The sequence below is a fragment of the Scyliorhinus torazame genome, chromosome 28, assembly GCF_047496885.1.
Source record: "Scyliorhinus torazame isolate Kashiwa2021f chromosome 28, sScyTor2.1, whole genome shotgun sequence".
NCBI classification, from domain to species: domain Eukaryota; kingdom Metazoa; phylum Chordata; class Chondrichthyes; order Carcharhiniformes; family Scyliorhinidae; genus Scyliorhinus; species Scyliorhinus torazame.
Genome location: NC_092734.1, coordinates 16,838,204 through 16,859,865, shown reverse-complemented (window position 1 = coordinate 16,859,865; position 21,662 = coordinate 16,838,204). Strand labels below are relative to the sequence as shown.

Sequence of the window (21,662 nt, the reverse complement as noted above, 5' to 3'; positions counted from 1 at the left end):
GGGAAGTGGCCAACCCAGGTGGCTACAGTGCGTGGGTTTCCTCCAGGTGCCCCGGTTTCCTCCCACAGTCCAAAAATGTACAGGTTGGGCAGATTGGCCTTGCTAAGTTGCCCCTTTAGTGTCCAAAGGTTAGGTGGGTGAAGTGAACGGTAAAGCGGGATTCCAAAGAGTTCATAAGAAAGACATTTATTCAGCATAGCAGAGGTGTTTACATAGGGCCCAATTACACACCTCAGAGTCCTCATTCCTTTCCTGTCAGCTGCTACAGCAGCCGACCTGTTATACTAATGCTGGTTAACTCATAACCCAATCAATACTAGGGAACAATCATTCCCAGCTGGATGAGTTCCACGCAGGATTATAACACCCCCCCCCCCCCCCAAAGTCCAAAACTCACTCAAAAATGACCATGGAGGAGAGGACAAAAACAATTGAGGAGAACAAAGAGGACATAAAACCGGGACAACAAAACCTCAATGGACGGACAACAATAACAAAAAAGCCCAACAAGGCTCCATGAAAATGGGGGAAGAGGACGGACCGGCGTACACTCCGCCGAACATTACGTCCAACCCAACACCCCCACTAACCACACACAAAGGGCGAAGCTGCTCACCACTGAGCCTGGGGACGGTGCGCACCATAGCGTCCTACGCAGCGACCCTGGGACGTATCTTTCAGCCACAAGGGGACCAGGTTGGGGGGGGGAGCGGACAGGAGGGGGGATCATCAGACTACACCCCTTATTCCCCAAAAACACTCACCATAGCAACAGCATACAAAAAAAGGGGGGAATCTACGACACCCACTGAACGCTCAAGGAGCTGTCGCCCCAGAGTTTCATTCAGGCACATCACAGAATACAAAACACAGGGTCCGCACACCCCAACAGAGCCTGTAGGGAACAAAACATGGAGCCACGCAGCAACATCAATGCCCATGTAAAACACCGCTGTAGTCCATCGTATTGTCACAACCATCGTGGAACATTCTTTCAAAATCATCATGGTACTCACTAACCCTAACGACAGCCCAAAAGGGCAGCGGCCAACTCCTGTGAGGACCGCCCAGTAAACCATCCTGCCACAGCAAGCCGCCAACGCGTAAAGGCCGCAAACTGAAACAGACGATAAACGTTGCGCGTGCACCACCAGAAGTCATCTTGATGACATCGTCTCCAATGCTGCCAGATACATTAGACCCCGGAGCTCTTCCAGCACACGCGCTCCACAAGCCGGCATCAGTCCACGGCCTGGCGCTCACCTGACGTTTCAATACAGGTTCCGAAATAGGGTCTTGCAGCAACGAAAAGTCCGTACCCCAGTCCTCACACATTTTATAAATACATTTAGAGTACCCAATTCATCTTTTCCAATTAAGGGGCAATTTAGCGTGGCCAATCCACCTACCCTGCACAATTTAGCGTGGCCAATCCACCTACCCTGCACAATTTAGCGTGGCCAATCCACCTACCCTGCACAATTTAGCGTGGCCAATCCACCTACCCTGCACAATTTAGCGTGGCCAATCCACCTACCCTGCACAATTTAGCGTGGCCAATCCACCTGCCCTGCACAATTTAGCGTGGCCAATCCACCTGCCCTGCACAATTTAGCGTGGCCAATCCACCTGCCCTGCACAATTTAGCGTGGCCAATCCACCTACCCTGCACAATTTAGCGTGGCCAATCCACCTACCCTGCACAATTTAGCGTGGCCAATCCACCTAACCTGCACAATTTAGCGTGGCCAATCCACCTGCCCTGCACAATTTAGCGTGGCCAATCCACCTGCCCTGCACAATTTAGCGTGGCCAATCCACCTGCCCTGCACAATTTAGCGTGGCCAATCCACCTGCCCTGCACAATTTAGCGTGGCCAATCCACCTACCCTGCACAATTTAGCGTGGCCAATCCACCTACCCTGCACAATTTAGCGTGGCCAATCCACCTAACCTGCACAATTTAGCGTGGCCAATCCACCTGCCCTGCACAATTTAGCGTGGCCAATCCACCTGCCCTGCACAATTTAGCGTGGCCAATCCACCTGCCCTGCACAATTTAGCGTGGCCAATCCACCTACCCTGCACAATTTAGCGTGGCCAATCCACCTGCCCTGCACAATTTAGCGTGGCCAATCCACCTACCCTGCACAATTTAGCGTGGCCAATCCACCTACCCTGCACAATTTAGCGTGGCCAATCCACCTGCCCTGCACAATTTAGCGTGGCCAATCCACCGACCCTGCACATCTTTGCGATTTGCAGTCCTCACTCTTAAAGAAAATTTCGGGAAGGCGGCCGACAGCTCCAATTCGTCCTCGTCGCCAATTAAGTAAACGGTAAAGGAGGAGTCCAAAGAGTTGATAAGAAAGACATCTATTCAGCAGAACAACAGTATTGACACGGGGCCCAATTACACATGAAATGAAATGAAAATCGCTTATTGTCACAAGTAGGCTTCAAATGAAGTTACTGTGAAAAGCCCCTAGTCGCCACATTCCGGCGCCTGTTCGGGGAGGCTGTTACGGGAATTGAACCGTGCTGCTGGCCTGCCTAGGTCTGCTTTCAAAGCCAGCGATTTAGCCCTGTGCTAAACATCTCAGGTCCTCGCTCCTTTCTGTCGGCTGCTACAGCAGCTGACCTGCTATACAAGCGCCGGTAAATGCACAGTCTAATCAGCACTAGGCAACAATAATTCCAGCTTGATGAGTCCCATGCAAGGTTATAACAGTGGGATTGCGGGGAGAGGGTGGGGGAATGTACCTAGGCAGGGTGCTCTTTCAGAGGGTCAGTGCAGACTCGTAGGGATTCTCTGATTTTCTGGTTTTGTTCTCAAAGAAGGAAAATATTATCTGTGCTGTAAGTTCCTTTGGTACATCTCTGCTCCTTAAAAAGCGTCTGAACTATTTACATTTCAAGGTGTGCCATCTTCAACATGCTAGAGTCATAACACCCCTACAGTGCAGAAGGAGGCCATTCAGCCCATCAAGTCTGCACCGGTCCACTCCGTCCTGCATCCGTATCTAGCTTGCGCATCCCTGGACACTAAGGGACAATTTAGCATGGCCAGTCCATCTAACCTGCACATCTTTGGAGTGTGGGAGGATACCGGAGCACCTGGAGGAAACCCACGCAGGCATGGGGAGAACGTACAAACTCCACACACAAAGTCATCCAAACCCAGGTCCCTGGTGCTGTGAGGCAGCAGTGCTAACCATTGTGCCACCGTGCCGCCATATGAGTCCCTCATACCCCTTCAACACTGGTTCATCCTTCAACAATAAGATGTACAAACTTCACAGGTGGCTGCAAACGTCCCTTATTAAGGTTCATGTTCAACTAAATATTGACGTGGAGATGCCGGCGTTGGACTGGGGTGAGCACAGTAAGAGGTCTTACAACACCAGGTTAAAGTCCAACAGGTTTGTTTCGAATCACTAGCTTTCGGAGCACTGCAGGAGGCACTAGCACTAGCTTTCACTTGAGGAAGGAGCAGCGCTCCAAAAGCTAGTGTTTGAAACAAACCTGTTGGACTTTAACCTGGTGTTGTAAGACTTCTTACCCAACTAAATATTGGCCACAGAATCAAATACTGTCCACAATTTTAGCGTCCATGGTCACATGTTATGTTATAAACATCTTGACAAATTCTGAAGCCACTCTCACGAAGGATAATCTTACAGTCCATAGTATCCAATATCCTCATCCTGAGCATGACACTCACACGAATATGCGTTGCTATTTTGAAAAAATCAAGCGAGAAGAACATTTTCTCCCACTCGTTTCTGTCAAAAAACCCGCCAAACGATCGCAAAGCTTCCCAGTCTGGACGAGTTGGGCTGCCAGTGTTCAATGCGAAACCTTGCATGCATATGGTGTTACGCTAAAGAGCTTCGCGCAGAAACCCTAGAGTGTTGAAACCAAAGCTAAATAGCAGTAAATAGGGAGCCTTGAGGCTAGAATATTGCTATCAGCGTGTGGAATATAGCAGCAGTAAGCAGGAACACAATGCTAAACACAAGTTGGAGCACAGTTCCTGATCACTGACTCCTGAATCCCCTACCTCTGTGATGCGACCATCAATTCACTCGAAGACACGTGGAGAAGTAAACCGTGGTTTTAATCAGCTTAGAACTGAGCCTGCCTGTGACTGGTACAACACTGAAGGCGGCCCCGCAGGTCAGCAGCTCTTATACTTCCTGTAAAGGGGGTGGAGTATTGGGTGGAGCCCGTACATGCCCCAACATATCAAAATTATTGCCGAAGTTATTCCGAATGTACTACAATAATGCGAATTGGATTCAGTATTTGAAACATGGAATCTTAAAGCACAGAAGGAGGCCGTTCAGCCCATTGAGCCTGTGCTCTTTGAAAGACCACTCCAGCTAGTTCCACCTCCCTACTCTTTTCCCCAGACCCTGGCCTTTTGTTTGTTCTTTTTCAAGTATTGATCCAATTGCCATTCCAGGAGCAGTGCGATTGAATCGGCTTGGACCACACTTTCAGATAATGCATTCCAAACCGTAAAATATCGAGGCTTCAAAAAATAAAATTTATCTTTGCCTCCTCGCTCGTTCTTCTGTCAATTATTAAATGTGCACCCTCTGGTTACTGACTGACACAGCAGTGGGCTCGGCTGAGGACGCTGACTACGAAGAGGCATGGATTGCCAGAGATTGTCTGGTCACCCTCGGGGTCTACTCTTTGGACTTGCTGCCATGCCAACCATTAGAGGTTCTGCTGCAGGGACTTTGGATGGAGCGAAGGGCAGTGCCATAAGCATGAGACATTAACCAAGGCCTTCTCAGGTGGACCTAACAGATCCGCGAGCCGTTCCATTCTGCTCCATGGCAAGGTGAGTAGAATGAAGTAAAACATGCCCTTTCAGTAATCCTTCCCCGGCAACCCTTCAAAGGATTGCTGATCAGATCCCTGAGTACCTGAAGGTATTAACCACAGAACTCACAGCTCCTGCTGTGCTTATTCACACGGCAATTTGGCAAAGACTTCCCAATTTGCAAAACCGACAGGCCGAATGTTAATTCCAAGCATTCATCCAAGATGTCTCCTGACCAGTCGGAACCAACGTAATGGACGGTATAGTTCCAGAACAGAATGCATGCGGAGAAGCCGTGTTCCATGGTGCAAATTTGGTTTGCCCATTTTACACCTGGAACATACTCTGTAACTTTGCAAAGAGGCCTAATCATCGGAAGGTGAAGAGCAGAGTTTCAAAGATGAGCCTACACAGGAAGGAGATGAGGAAAAAGCAGAACGTAGCTCCAGACACACATATATCTAGCTCGGTGCCCACGCCTCCCCTTTAAGGAACTCTATCCACACGCAAAAAGGGACCTGGCACAAAACACCTTCAACAACACTCTTCTCGGAACTTCCCTCCATCACACGGCCCAGCTACTGTTCTGCCACTGAATCAATCTGCACAAACAGAAAGCGATTCTCAGGAGAACAAGAAAATCAATGGCATAAATAAGTTGAGGGATGAGATGTTTGATACCTAACTGATCACTCCTTCCTTTTTGGAAGGAGTATGACCGGTGGCTGCAGGATTTTATCAACTACCTTCTGGGATTGTGGATGACCTGATACTTCCCCACATTGTTCAAGGACCCCGCAGGTAAGGCGCCTGTGTCTGTCTGGCACAGAGGTGGCTGACCGATTTATTGTCCGGTTCGCCGAGCAGATCCAGTGGTGATCATCAGTCCCTTAAATGGTCCCATTCTCTCCCTCATTCCCTCTCTTCTTCCTTGCACAAAGGTTTGCTGCTTCACTGACCTGTCAAACTGATTTACAATCTCTAACGTCCCAATTTGTTGGATCATCAGTTAACACTTTCAAGGTGTTCAGTCGGTTCCTAATTGTAATTCGACAATGATTTGGAGAGTTAGTGACTGTCTGCCCCTCTACCGCAGCTAATTCTGTCGCCCCCTATCGTGAAAGATTTTTTAAAAACAACAGCTCATGCACTCTCCTGGAAACCTTTGGGAGACCTCAAGATATCTATGATGACACGTGGTCAGCAATGTCCCCGCTGTTATCTGTTCACAAGACAAGGGCAGATGGAGAAAGTAAACAATTCGCTGCATATCTCAAACTGTCACACCTTATTGTGACATTCCTGTGTCTGCTATCTCCCTTAAACCATTCAAAGAACAAGGTTAAGCAACTGTAGACTTTTCTTGACTCATTGGTAAAGGTGGCATTTTGAACGTCATGGATCGATGTCAATGTCAATTATTATTCTCAATCTCGATGCCGATGTTAATTTTATAAAATGCATTTTAGAGGGTGTTAAAAATGTCCTTGGCTGACTGACCTTCTCGCTGAGTGTGTAACTGAGGCTCAAAGTCCTGAAAAGCCACTTAGGAATCCCCCAGGGGGCCGGAGGGGATGAGGCGATTCCTGGATGGACTGACCTTCCCAAGAGTGGGTAGGGGGCTGGTAGACGGACTGGGGGCCCTGGTCAGGATCGAAGAGGTTATTAGGGGGCCTGAAGGTCATGCAGTCGGGTAAAGCCCGGGGGCCGGATGGGCATCCGGTGGAGTTTTATAAAAGGTTTGCTGAGATAGTGGGGCCGGTGCTGGTCAGGGTTTTTAACGAGGCAAGAGACAGATGGGTTCTACCCCCGACGATGTCGCAGGCCACTATTTCGCTTATTCTGAAACGGGGTAAAGACCAGGAGGCTTGCGGGTCTTACAGGCCGATATCTTTGATCAACGTAGACGCTAAGTTATTGGCCAAGATCTTGGCGAGACTTCCGGTGGCGGCCATGGAGGAGTAGGTCGCACATTCGATAGCCCCCGCCTGAATCGGACCTTCGGGCCTTTTTTCCTGGATTGTTGTGGACTTTATGAAATAAATCAGTGGAGTTAGCATCAGTAAGGAGGATTTCCCCCTCCCCAGTGTATGGACAGTTGGACCAGAAGTGGCCGTGTGAAACGAATCAGTCCCGATAGAGGGAAGCGAGTGGAGCTGGCAGTGCGGCGAAGCAGGGCAGACGGCAAGGACCAGGGAGCAGCGGCTCTCTGGCCGAAGGAGCAACAGATGGAGTTTTTCAAGAGTTGCTTTGCCGAACTAAAAAGGGATACGCTTGACCCGATGAAAGTATCGATCGACCCAAATGGTCATGACTCAGGCGGCCCAGGGGAAAGCAATTCAGGAGATAGAGCTAAAACTCTCCAACCAAGAGGACAAGATAACTGTACTGGAGCACAAGGAGGAGGTGCTAGAGGGTTGCCACAAGCAGACTCAGGAGAAGCTGGAGAACAGAACCAGGAGGCATCGTTTGCTTCCTGAAGGTATTGAGGGATCAGATGCGGGAGCGTATGTAGCGAGTATGCTGGAGTCGTTGATGGGAGCGGGGGCTTTCCCTCGACCCCTGGAGCTGGATGGAGCGCTCAGAGCCCTCACAAGGAAACCCAAGGCGAATGACCCGCCAAGGGCCATGGTGGTCTGATTTTCAGACAAGGAGCACATCCTGCGTTGGGCCAAGAAGGGACGGAGCAGCAAGTGGGAGAATAATGAGGTGCGTATCTATCAAGACCTGGGTCATGAGACGTGCGGAGTTCAACCGGGCAAAGGCGACCCTCTTTAAGAAGGGGGTGAAGTTTGGGGTGTTATACCCAGCGAGGCTGTGGGTAGCGCACGAGGACCGACACCATTATTTCGAGTCGCCAGATGATGTTTGGACATTTGTTAAAGAGAAGAAGTTGGCTCGAGTTAAGAGACACTTAATGCTTCGAAGATGGGAGGAGGCGGCGGTTTGTACTTGTGTTCTGTTTTAAATAAGATTGTGGAGAGCCATGGGCAAGAGAGCGGGTTGGGGGGGACGGTTGGAGGGCGCTTTGTTTTGAAGGTGGCTGATACAGGGGGGGGGGGGGCCTTAAGCTAGCACTATCCTTTGGGAGACTGGGTTCTGTTTTAAGTGAGTGTGTCTGTTTGGCTTTATGGTTATGCTAATGGCTTTTGGAGAGCTGATGTTTACTTACAGGGGAATGTGATCTTGTAAATAGGTTTTTTCTATGTGGGGAGAGGGGTCCGAACAATAGGGAGAAAGTCTGACCGGCGCCAGAGGCGGGGACTATCAGGGTCAGCATTGACCAGCTGACACTCGGGAGCGTGGTGGGGGGTGACTTAGTGTTGAGTTGCTGTTTGATTTGGGAGTTTAGGTTTTTGGTGTTGGGGGGGGGGGGCTGCTCTGCGGGCAAGAGAGAAATTTTCTTCAGGGAATAAAAGGAGGGTCGGGGGCGGCTCCTGCTTGAAGGGGTGCCCGGGGAAGCGGGGGGGGGCGTGTGCTCGGGGCTGGCCAAGAAGGGGTGATGGCTAGTCAGCAGTGGGGGGGGGGGGCGCGGGGGCGGCAGGGGTAGCCCCCGTCTAGGCTGATTACGTGGAACGTGAGAGGTCTGAATGGGTCAGTGAAGAGAGCACGTGTTTTTGCGTATCTAAAGGGACTAAAGGCAGACGTGGCAATGCTCCAGGAGACACATCTGAAGGTCACAGACCAATGAGATTAAGGAAGGGTTGGGTGGGTCAGGTGTTCCACTCAGGGCTAGACTCGAAGACTAGGGGGGCAGCAATTCTGATCAGCAAGCGAGTGGCATTTGAGGCTGGGAGAATAGTGGCTGATAAAGGGGGTCGGTATATCATGGTAAGTGGGAAGCTGGAGGGAGTCCGAGTGGTGCTCGTGAATGTCTACACCCCGAACTGGGACAATGTGGATTTTATGAGGCGTGTGTTAGGCTAAATCCCGGACCTGGAGTCACAGAACTTGGTCATGGGAGGGGACTTTAATACGGTCATTGAACCTGAATTGGATCGCACAAAATCCAGGACAGGGAAGAGGCCGGCGGCGGCAAGGGAGCTGAAGGGCTTTATGGAACAGATAGGGGGGGGGCGTAGACCCCTGGAGGTTCACACGGCCGAGGATAAAGGAGTTTTCCTTCTTCTCCCACGTCCACCAAGTTTATTCCCGTATTGATTTTTTTGTTCTGGGCAGGACGTTGATCGCAAAGGTGACGGGGACGGAATACTCGGCGATTATAGTCTCGGACCATGCCCCACACTCGGTAGATTTGCGGCTTGGGGAGGAGAGATGGCAGCGTCTGCTCTGGAGACTGGATGTGGGGTTGTTAGCGGACGAGGTGGTTTGCGGGTGGGTAAATAAGAGTATCCAGAACTACCTGGAAACAAACGACACGGGAGAGGTATCGGCAGCGACGGTCTGGGAAGCCCTGAAGGCAGTTGTTAGAGGGGAACTAATATCGATCCGATCTCATAGAGAAAAGAGGGAAAGGGTGGAGAGGGAGAGATTGGTGGAGGAGATACTTCGGGTGGATAGGAGGTATGCGGAGGCCCCGGACGCGGGACTCCTGAGGGAGCGGCGCAAGCTTCAGACGGAGTTGGAATTGTTGACCACAGGGAAAGCGGTAGAACAGTTGAGGAAGGCTAGGGGTGTGGTGTATGAATATGGGGAGAAGGCGAGCAGGATGCTGGCGCACCAGCTTAGGAAGAGAGAGGTGGCCAGGGAGATTGTCGGAGTAAAGAATAAGGAGGGCAACTCAGTCTCAGACACGGAGGGGGTGAATTAAGTTTTTAAGGAATTCTACAGCAAACTATATAAGTCGGAACACCCGGCGGGTGCGAAAGGGATGAGGCAATTCCTGGACCAGTTGAAGTTCCCGAGCGTGGAGGAGGGTCTGGTGGAGGGGCTGGGGCCCTGATCGAGATAGAAGAGATCATTAAGGGGCTGGAGGGCATGCAGTCGGGCAAAGCTCCGGGGCCAGATGGCTTCCCAGTGGAATTTAAAATAAAATTTTCAGAGGTGTTGAGCCCACTATTGATGAGGACCTTTAATGAGGCTAGAGAGAAGGGTATCCTCCCCCCTACAATGTCGCAGGCCTCGATCTCACTCATCCTGAAACGGGAGAAGGACCCTGAACAGTGTGGGTCTTACAGGCCAATCTCGTTACTAAATGTGGATGCCAAGCTATTGGCTAAGACCTTGGCCACAAGGATAGAGGATTGTGTCCCGGGGGTGATAGGGGAAGACCAGACTGGATTTATTAAGGGCAGGCAACGGATGTGCCAATGTGCGGAGGCTTTTACATATTGTTATGATGCCCTCGGAAAGAGAGAAAGCAGAGGTTGTGGCAGCGATGGATGCAGAGAAAGCTTTCGATCGGGTGGAGTGGGAGTACCTGTGGGAGGCGCTAGGTAGGCTTGGGTTTGTTGAGGACTTTATTCGGTGGGTGCGATTGCTGTACCAGGCGCCTGTGGCAAGCATGCGTACGAACCGGCTTAGGTCGGGGTATTTCATATTGCACCGGGGTACGAGGCAATGGTGTCCCCTCTCCCTGTTATTATTTGCTCTAGCCATTGAGCTGCTGGCCATCGTGCTGAGAGCTTCAAGGAACTGGTAGGGGCTGGTCCGGGGGTGGGCGGGGGGGGGGGGGGGCTGGAGCACCGGGTCTCTCTCTACGCGGATGATCTCCTCCTGTATATTTCGGACCCACTGGGGGGGGATGGGGGAGGTCCTGCGGATCTTGAGGGAATTTGGCAGTTTTTCGGGGTATAAACAGAACATGGGGAAAAGCGAGTTGTTTGTGATCCAGGCTAAAGGGCAGGAGAAGAGACTGAGTGAGCTGCCGCTGAGGAGGGTAGAGAAGAGCTTTCGCTACCTGGGTATACAGGTGGCTCGGAAGTGGGATTTGTTGCATAAGCTCAATCTGACCCGGCTGGTGGACCAAATGGAAGAGGACTTTAAAAGATGGGACATGCTCCCGCTGTCACTGGCGGGGAGCGTACAGACCGTGAAAATGACGGTCCTCCCCAGGTTCCTATTTGTATTCCAGTGCCTTCCCATCTTCATCCCTATAGCCTTTTTCAAGCGGGTTAATAAGATCATCTCGGGATTTGTGTGGGCGAACAAGACCCCGCGAGCGAAGAGAGAGCTGCTGGAACGCAGTCGGGGGAGGGTGGGCTGGCGCTGCCGAACTTTTGCAACTACTACTGGGCGGTCAACGTTGCCATAATCAGAAAGTGGGTATTGGGGAGGGGTCGGCATGGGAGCGGTTGGAGGGGGTGTCTTGCAAAGGCGCCAGTTTGCGAGCGCTGGTAACGGCACCTCTGCCGTTCTCGCCGGCCCGTTACTCCACAAGTCCGGCGGTGGCGGCGACCCTGAAGATCTGGGGGCAGTGGAGGAGACACAAGAGGGTGGAGGGAGCGTCGGTCTGGACCCCGGTATGTAACAACCACAGGTTCCTGCCGGGTAGGATGGACGGCGGGTTCCAGAGCTGGCAGAGGGCGGGTATTAGGATGGGTGACCTGTTTATAGATGGGAGCTTTCCCAGCCTGCAGGCGCTAGAGGCCAAGTTTAAATTACCGCCAGGGAACGGCTTTAGATATTTGCAAGTGCGGGCCTTCCTGAGGAAGCAGGTGGAGGCCTTCCCGCTGCTGCCGCCACGGGGGATACAAGACATAGTGTCCAGTACCTGGGTGGGGGAGGGGAAGGTGTCGGATATTTACCAGGAGCTGGTGGAGGCGGAGGAAACCCTGGTGGAGGAGCTTAAAGGCAAGTGGGAGGAGGAGTTAGGAGGGGAGATAGAGCCGGGTCTATGGGCGGAAGCCCTAAGTAGGGTCAATTTCTCCTCATTATGTGCCAGGCTCAGTCTCACACAGTTTAAGGTGGTACACCGGGCACACATGACAGCGGCGAGGATGAGCAAGTTTTTCGGGGTAGAAGTCAGATGTGCAAGGTATGCGGGAAGCCCATGTCCATATGTTTTGGGCATGCCCGAAGCTTGGAGGGTTCTGGGGGGGGGGGGGGGGGGGGGGGGGGTTTGCCAGGGCAATGTCCATGGTGCTGGGTACACGGGTGGTGCCGAGTCCGGAGGTGTCGATCTTTGGACTGTCTGAAGAGCCGGGAGTTCAGGGAGTGAAAGAGGCCGACGTCCTGGCCTTTGCCTCCCTGGTAGCCCGGAGACGGACTCTAAGCCCCCCGAGTGTAGAGACCTGGGTCAGCGACATGGCTGGGTTTCTCAGGCTGGAGAAAATAAAGTTTGCCTGAAGAGCGTCAATGTTAGTGTTCTCCCGGAGATGGCAGCCGTTCGTCGACTTTCTCAGGGGAAATTAATTTAAAATGTCGGCAGTAGCAGCTTTCCGGGGGAGGGGCGGTTAGTGTTGTGTTTGTTTGTTTTTTGTTACTTTCGGTAGTCTGTGAAGACAGAGCAATTCGGGGAAATATCTATTTCTGCCCCATGTTAATGTTTAACGCCTAGTGTTCCTTTTCTGTTTTTGTTATAAATGTTTACAAATATTTCAATAAAAATATTTTTTTAAAAAAGATCTTGGCGACTAGAATTGAGGACTGTGTACCGGCCGTAATTGCGGAGGACCAAACCACGCTCGTAAAGGGCAGGCAACTGGTGGCCAAACTAAGATGGCTGCTTAATGTGATTATGATGCCCCCGGAGAGCAGGGAGACAGAGACTGTGGTAGCTTTGGATGCGGAAAAGGCTTTTGACCGGGTCGAGTTGGACTATCTGTGGGAGGTGCTGGGACGGTTTGTGTTCGGGGTGAGATTCATTGACTGGGTTAGGCTGTTCTATCAGGTCCCAGAGGCTAGTGTAAGGACGAACAGGGTGACATCAGATTACTTCAGACTGCACCGTGGGACAAGACAGGGTTGCCCTCTCCCCCCCACTGCTGGTCGCGCTGGCCACAGAGCCCCTGCCAATTGCTCTGAGAGCTTCAAGGGACTGGAAAGGGCTGGCCCGGGGGGGGGGGGGGGGGGGGGGTACAGGTGGCACGGGACTGGGGCAGGTTGCATAAGCTCAACCTGTCCCGACTAGTGGAACGAGTGAGGGAGGAGGTTCAGAGCTGGAATGCGCTCCCGCTGTCACTAGCGGGAAGGGTGCAGACTGTTAAGACGACGATTCTCATGAGATTCTTGTTCATATTTCAGTGACTCCCCATTTTCGTCCCAAGGTCCTTCTTTAAGAGGTTGAATAAAATTATCCTGGGATTTGTCTGGGCAGGGAAGTCCCCGCGGGTGAGGAAGGTGATGCTCGAAAGAAACAGAGGAGAAGGGGGGCTGGCGTTCCCGAACCTCAGCAACTATCACTGGGCGGCCAACATAGCGATGATAAGGAAATGGGTGGTGGGTACGGGGTCGGTTTGGGAGCGGATGGAGGCTGCTTCGTGCAGGGGCAGCAGTTTGGCGGCCCTGGCTACGGCGCCTCTGCCGCTCCCACCGGCGCGGTACTCCACCAGCCTTATAGTGGCAGCGGCTCTTCAGATCTGGGGCCAGTGGAGGGGGCACAGAGGGGAAGTGAGATCATCGGTGAAAATGAAATGAAATGAAATGAAAATCGCTTATTGTCACAAGTAGGGTTCAAATGAAGTTACTGTGAAAAGCCCCTAGTCGCCACATTCCGGCGCCTGTTCGGGGAGGCTGGTACGGGAATTGAACCGTGCTGCTGGCCTGTCTTGGTCTGCTTTCAAAGCCAGCAATTTAGCCCAGTGTGCTAAACCAGGTGTGGACCCCAATCTGCGGCAATCACAGATTTGCCCCGGGGAACATGGATGGGGGGGGTATCGACTGTGGCAGAGGGCGGGGATTGCGAGGGTGGGCGATCTGTTCTTGGACGGGAGCTTCCCGAGCATGAGGGCATTGGAGGAGAAGTTTGGGCTGGCGAGAGGGAATGACTTTAGATACTTGCAGGTGCGAGATTTCGTGCGCAGACTGGTGCCGTCCTTCCCACGCCTCCCGCTAAAGGGGAGGCAGAACAGGGTAGTATCGAGGGGGGAGGTAGGTGAGGGTTGAGTCTCAGATATTTACAAAGAACTAAAGGGAGCAGAGGATACACCGACTGAGGACCTGAAGCTTTCGTGGGAGGAGGAGCTCGAGGGGGAGATGGAGGACGGTATTTGGGCAGATGCTCTGAGCAGAGTAAACACGACCGCAACATGCGCCAGGCTGAGTCTGATCCAGTTTAAGGTCGTGCACCGGGCCCGCATGACGGTGGCCCGGATGAGCAGATTCTTCGGGCTGAAGGACAAGTGTGCTGGATGCGCCGGAGGGCCGGCTAACCATGTACACATGTTCTGGTCGTGCCCTAAACTCGGGGGGTATTGGCAGGGATTCGCAGTCGTCATGTCCCGGGTATTGAAAACTGGAGTGGTAATGAGCCCGGAGGTGGCAATCTTTGGGGTGTCGGAGGACCCGGGAGTCCAGGAGGAGAAGGAGGCCAATGTCTTGGCCTTTGCTTCCCTGGTAGCCTGGCGACGAATACTGTTGGCATGGAGGGACCCCGAAGACCGAAGCGTGGCCATCGGACATGGCGAGCTTTCTCGGTCTAGAGAAAGTTAAGTTTGCCTTAAGAGGTTCACTATCGGGGTTGGCCCGGAGGTGGCAGCTATACATTGACTTCTTTGCGGAGAATTAATTGGCAGAAGGGGGGAGGGGGGTGGCTAGGGTAGAGTGGAGTAGAGAGTGGTTCAGGCAGGTCCTTGCGAGAATGGAGTTGTGGTTTGTACTATGCTTGGCAGTGTGGATGAGCAGAGAGATCTCGGTGTCCATGTACATAGGTCCCGGAAAGTTGCCACTCAGGTTGAGAGGGTTGTTAAGAAGGCGTATGGTGTGTTCGCTTTTATTGGTAGAGGGATTGAGCTTCGGAGCCATGAGGTCATGTTGCAGCTGTACAAAACTCTGGTGCGCCCGCATTTGGAGTATTGCGTGCAATTCTGGTCACCGCATTGTAGGAAGGGTGTGGAAGCTTTGGAAAGGGTGCAGAGGAGATTTACCAGAATGTTGCCTGGTATGGAGGGAAGATCTTATGAGGAAAGGCTGAGGGACTTGAGGCTGTTTTCGTTAGAGAGAAGAAGGTTAAGAGGTGACTTAATTGAGGCATACAAGATGACCAGAGGATTGGATAGGGTGGACAGTGAGAGCCTTTTTCCTCGGATGGTGATGTCTAGCACAAGGGGACATAGCTTTAAATTGAGGGGAGATAGATATAAGACAGACGTCAGAGGTAGGTTCTTTACTCAGAGAGTAGTAAGGGCGTGGAATGCCCTGCCTGCAACAGACGTGGACTCGCCAACACTAAGGGCATTCAAATGGTCATTGGATAGACATGTGGATGATAAGGGAATAGTGTAGATGGGCTTTAGAGTGGTTTCACAGGTCGGCGCAACATCGAGGGCCGAAGGGCCTGTACTGCGCTGTAATGTTCTATGTTCTATGTTCTATGCGTTATTTGCTTTTCTTTCTGTACAGTACTATACAATGTCATTGTTTTATATGCCAAAAATACCTCAATAAAATTGTTTATTAAAAAAAAGTCCTGAAAAGCATCACCGCTGTGACAGAACTGACAGTCTAATGAACGAAGGAATGATTAAAACAGACCTGAAGTGAGGAACAGATGAGGAATGGCAATAAGGGCAAAGTTCCCGATCCTTGGAACTGGACCCAGCATGAGCTAGCACTTTGCTAAAAGTGAGGATGGCTGGACAGTAAGGGTTCAATCGTCAAATAAGCGACAGCATCAAGTAAATTTTGACACCGTTGGTTGACCACACAGTGAAATTCAGCAGATCGTACCATTGCTCCCAAACTAAATGCTGTTTCAGAGCGTAACGAAAAAATCCTGGGCAGATTTCTCCAGCCCTCCCCACCAGCATTCCAGTCCTGCCAAAGTTTTTTTTAAATTATAAATTTAGAGTACCCAATTAATTTTTTCCAAATAAGGGGCAATTTGGCGTGGCCAATCCACCTAGCCTGCACATCTTTGGGTTGTGGGGGCGAAACCCACGCAAACACTGGGAGAATGTGCAAACTCCACACGGACAGTGAACCAGAGCTGGGATCGAACCTGGGACCTCGGCGCCGTGAGGCTGCAGGGCTAACGCACTGCGCCACCGTGCTGCCCTCTAATCCTGCCAAAGTTGACCCCCGTCGCCGCCTGGGCAAGGAATGGAAATCGACTGTGGCAGGACTGGAAGACCCCTATGATAGCCGACAGAGAGCTGCCTCTGCTGTTGGAAAGACCACCGTTGTGTTTCCTCACACCTCTCAAATGCCCCAAAGTGATGCACTCAAATCAAAATGCTTTTCAAAGGGTGGAGAATGTCGTTACGCCGACAAACATTTTGTGAACAGCGAAGGAGGCAGGAGATGGATGAGCTGTAAATCTATTTTTAATGGTGTTGGTTGCAGGAAAAATGTTGGCTTGGATATCAGGCAGATTCTCTGCTCTTTTTAAAATAGTGCCTTGGGATCTCTTGCTGCCCCTGCTTTCTGAAGAACACAGCTTCTATTTAAAACGTACAACAAGTGTCAACCTCGATTACACGCCACGGTTCTGGAATGGGGGTTGAAGGTACGGCCGCAGAAGCAAGCATGCTGCCAACCAAACAAAGCTGACACCTTCTTATTCTTTCATGAGATGTGGCATTGCTGGCTAGATCAGCATTTATTACCCACCCCTCGTTGCCCTTGAGCTGCCTTCTTGAATCGCTGCAGCCCATGCAGCTGCTTGAGTGCTGTTGCTGCACTCACCCAGGCAAGTGGAGAATCTCCCATCACACCCCTGTCTTGTGCCGTGTAAATGATATGGGATGAGAGTGTCGCTGGAAAGCCCAGTACTTCTTGGGACACGGCAGTCCATGTGGTGTCGGTACACCCGGAGTTCTGTTCGAGAGGGAGTTCCAGGATTTTGTGCCCAGCGAAGGAATGACCGTATAATTCCAAGTCAGGATGGTGTATGTTTTTGAAGCGGAACCCACAGGTGTTGGCATTCCCACGCACCTGTTGCCTTTGTCCGATTAGGTGTTGGATGCTGTGGATTTGGAAGGTGTTGTCGAAGGAACCTTGGTGCGGTGTTGCAGTGCATCTTGTAGATGGTGCACACTGCTGCCACTGGGCGTCGCTGGTGGAGGGCATGAATGCGGTGGTGGATGTTGGGGCGTTAACAGTTCAAAGCAAATTAATTGTCCGTGACATGCCTCAGGTGTGAATGGTCTCAGATAAATACAAACCTTTATTTCCTTCAACAAAGCATTAAATACAACATACTTTAACCACATTGAGTTGATCACCATGGGCGGGATTCTCTGATATCGGCGCAATGTCCGCCGACCGGCGCCAAGAACGGCGTGAATCAGTCCGGCATCGCGCCGCCTCAAAGGTGCGGAAGTCTCCACATCTTGAGCGACCAAGCCCTTACCTTGAGGGGCTAGGCCCGCGCCGGACTGATTTCCGCCCCTCCTGCTGGCGGGCAAGGCCTTTGGTGCCCCGCCAGCTGGCGCGAAACTGACTTTGCCGGGCGGCGCATGCGCGGGAGCGTCAGCGGCCGCTCACGGCATCCCCGCGCATGCGCAGTGGAGGGGGTCTCTTCCGCCTCCGGCATGGTGGAGGCCGTGGCGAAGTTGGAAGGAAAGGTGTGACCCCACGGCACAGGCCCACCCGCGGATCGATGGGCCCCGACCGCGGGCCAGGCTACCGTAGGGGCACCCCCCAGGGCCAGATCGCCCCGCGCCCCCCCAGGACCCCGGAGCCCGCCCGCACCGCCGTGTCCCGCCGTCCCAAAGGTGGTTCAATCCACGCCGGCTGGCGTGGCTGACAGCGGCGGGACTTCGGCCCATCGCGGGCTGGGGAATCGCCGGGGGGGGCCCGCCAACCGGCGCGGTGCAGCGCGATTCCCGCCCCCGCCGAATATTCGGTGCCGGAGAATGTGGCAACCGGCGGGGGCGGGATTCACGCCAGCCCCCGGCGATTCTCCGACCCGGCGGGGGGGTCGGAGAATCCCGCCCTGATCTGCTATGGAGGTCTGGACAGTATTCAAAAGTGGGATATGGAAATTGTTGTCATTAATGATACAAACACTCAACAGGAATTGTATAAACATGTTGTGGATTAATTTATTTCGAATAGGTAAATGAGAACATTTGTACATAGGCAGTAAACTTGAAAACATCAGTAGCAGAACTGTGGGCGTGTGCTGAGCTCAAAGGCAAAATTGAAACTAAGTCTAGCTCACATGACACACTTCCCTTCCAGTGATGCCATGCTGCTATCCCTTAAAGACACATTACAATAGATACAGGGGGCGGGATTCTCCGGCACCGGATATTCGGCGGGGATGGGAATCGCGCTGCGCCAGTTGGCGGACCCCCCCCCCCCGGCGATTCTCCGGCCCGCAATGGGCTGAAGTCCCGCTGCTGGAATGCCTGTCCCGCCGGCGAGAATCAAACCACCTCTCTTACCGGCAGGACAAGGCGTCGCGGGCGGGCTCCGGGGTCCAGGGGGGGGCGTGGGGCGATCTGGCCCCGGGGGTTGCCCCCACGGTGGCCTGGCCCGCGATCGGGGCCCACCGATCCGCAGCGGGCCTGTGCCGTGGGGGCACTATTTTTCTTCCACCTTCGCCATGGTCTCCACTATGGCGGAGGCGGAAGAGACCCCCTCCACTGCGCATGCGCGGGGATGCCGTGAGCGGCCGCTGACGCTCCCGCGCATGCGCCGCACGGCAAAGTCAGTTTCGCGCCAGCTGGCGGGGCACCAAAGGCCTTTCCCGCCAGCTGGCGGGGCGGAAATCAGTCCGGCGCGGGCCTAGCCCCTCAAGGTTAGGGCTTGGCCCCTCAAGATGCGGAGGATTCCGCACCTTTGGGGCGGCGCGATGCCCGACTGATTCGCACCGTTTTTGGCGCCGGTCGGCGGACATCGTGCCGATTGAGGAGAATCCCGCCCATGATCTTAAATTAATAATGTATAAGGATATATGAAGCGAGCTGGATCTACTCTTGTTCAATAAAAGAATAATGGGCTGAAATGAGATACAATGTGCCGTAATCAGAAAGAATCAGTCAAGTTGGCGTTTCAAATTTATTTCCATGCAATTGAGTGAAGGGACCTCGCTAAGAACTAGATTATAAGCTTACACTTCAGATCACACTTCAGCTCACTTAACACTCAGCTATTAAAATGCGGAATTAACTGCTGTTTAGCAAGTGAAGGCAGACTTGGATGCAACTTTCATTCATAAAAGGGAATTGGATATACTGAGGATTTAATGATGAGGAGAGCGAGGTGGATTGAACCCAAGGGGGAAGGAAGATAAATTGTTTTTGTATTTGTTCTTGGAATGTGGCCGACATTGATGTTCGGTCCCTGCAGTAGATTATACTGGAAATGTTAACTTGCCTTTCCCCTCGACCAGCAACCTTCACAAGAAAGACAATTTTAAAAATTTAGTCAGTGGCACCTTAGTCTTATCGAGGTCAAAAGGACATCAAGGTGAGCAATACATATACCCCAAAAAAGGGCCTCACAAATCTCTGCTTTGCATACACCTCTGTTGAGGGGGGGGGGGGGGGGGGAAGCTGTAGCTAATCTGCCCACTGAAACTTGGGTCAGTGTGTCTCCTGCGCCAAAACCCGCGACATTTGCCGTGCCCAGAGGCGGCGCAGTTGCAGACGTTCTCCCAGGCACCATCAGCTGCCGGGTGTGTGGCTGTCCCTGCCACTCCTGCATCGAACTCTTCGGCCACGAGAGGACCAACGGAAAACGATGAAATAATTCTCAATTCGGGCCTACCCGAGGAGTGCACCACGACTACCATGAATAATTAAAAAAACAAGATGGAGACGCGTTTCAAAAACGTTCTCAAGGTCCTTACAAAAACAAGCAGCTAATTGATTGAGACTTCCTCACACGTTTTTAACGAATGAAACATTTAATTCGGATGAAAATGGGTTTGATTGGTGAACGGCGTAACTTGCGCAAGGGTCCTCAGTGAGCCGCATGCGACTCTGGAATCGCAGACCCCGTGTGAGTGAGATGCGCTGAGTGGCCCTTTCATTTTCCTTTCTTCCATTTGTCCATTGTTTCCAGGCTCCAGGTGTGCAGTGTCGATTCACCAGATTGATACCAGGGCAAAAAAAGGGTTAAATCATGAGGACAGCTTGCAAAGGCTGGGCTTCTATTCCCTTGAGACTAGAAGATTAAGAGCTAATCTAATTGAGGTGTTTAAGATGATTAAAGGATTTGGTAGGGTAAATAGAGAAAAGGCTTGGTCCAGAACGTGGGCCAGAGCTGTAAAATTAGAGCTGGGTCATTCCTGGATGATGTCAGGAAGCAGTTCTTCACATAACGGATAGTGAAAATCTGGAGGCCTCGCCCTCTCAAAGCTCTTGAGGCTGGGAGTCAATTGAAAATGTCAAAACTGACATTGGTAATTATTTCGTTTTTAAACTGGGTCACAGAACCAAAGAGGGCTGATGGACTTAAGGCACAATTATTATTGTCTATCCCTCGCTAGTGGTGACGATTGTCTTCCATATCGCTTCTCGGCCTTTTGGCTAAGATCAAGTGTAGTAGCCTTTTGGCTCAGATTTGGTATGTCTCTCTTGTGGGGACCATGAATTGGATTCAATTTGCATTTGAATTGGTTTTTGGAGCAGGCAAGGAGCTGGACCACACACTGAGCCCTGGCATTGTAACTTAGAAAATGATTGTCTTCCATTGGTCTGAATACAACTGATGAGGCCCATTCAGGGCCTGCAGACTTTATGGCACTAAGGGTATTTGTTGTCAGGTGGGATGTCTGGTCGTGTGGTACCAGGTCAGGTCATGGATTGTTCTTCTCCCCCCTCTCTCACTTTCCCCCTACATTTTGTTGTCACTGTGCGTCTCAAAATGCTGGGATTTTCCCTACAGACTCTGCTGCCATCTGGTTCAGTCCAAGGCCATGATCTCCCAGTAGCTGTCGGTGTTACATTTCCTCATGTTGGCTTTCCACTCGCAGGAACTCCTCAGTGCAAGAGGAGATCGGGATGCCATTTACAAACGGCGTCCCGATCTCTCACCCCCGCCCCTAAAGCGACTCCCTAACCGCCACCCCCCTCCCCCCCCCCCAAGCCCCAAATCACCTAGCTGGGGTCCTCAGCGCCCTTGCACACCTCTGCACTCACACAGCGCACCTCTTGGCCGATCCCCATCATGGGAAAAATCCCAGCTTGGCATCTTGGCACGATCAGCATGGCACCCTGGCAGTGCCACCTGGGCACCTTGGCAGTGCCAGCTGGCACCGGGTGGTGGTGCCTGGTTGGCAGTGCCAAGATGCCTAGTTAGCGCCAGCAGTGCCAGGCTGCCACCCTGCCCAGAGGGCAACGACCTGGAGGCCTCCAAACCCCTGAGAAACTCCCATGATTGCCATTCCGTCTGGCCCCCGATTGTGGAGACTAGCACTTAACGGCACTCGCCCAAGGTCTCCAAAGCAAAAGGGTCAGAACCCAACTCCTCGGGTAGATGGTGGGAGTGCACATTGAGATTTGATAAAAAGTGATCCACCCATAGTGGGCGACATGCACATCGCAACATCTAGCACGATCACGTTAGATCTCGTGAGCCGTGGCGCACTGGACAGCTCCCGGAAGGGGGATCTCCTGGCATCTACCAGCCACGCCACGACGAACTGCCTTTCGGCGTAACGTGGCCGGTGGGCGCGCCCAGAAAGTTTTGCATTTATGATCAGTTCATTGATATTCTGATCATTTTTCATCAAATCAATCCTGGTGGAAGGACAGCACGGTGGTGCAGTGGGTTAGCACTGCTGCCTCATGGCGCCGAGGCCCCAGGTTCG

The 21,662-nt window shown here is 52.3% G+C and overlaps 1 pseudogene; it reads left to right on the top strand.

Moving 5' to 3' along the window:
• The first annotated feature begins 20,359 nt into the window (after positions 1-20,359).
• LOC140403700 (U2 spliceosomal RNA) lies at positions 20,360-20,500 on the top strand (annotated as a pseudogene).
• Positions 20,501-21,662: the final 1,162 nt, after the last annotated feature.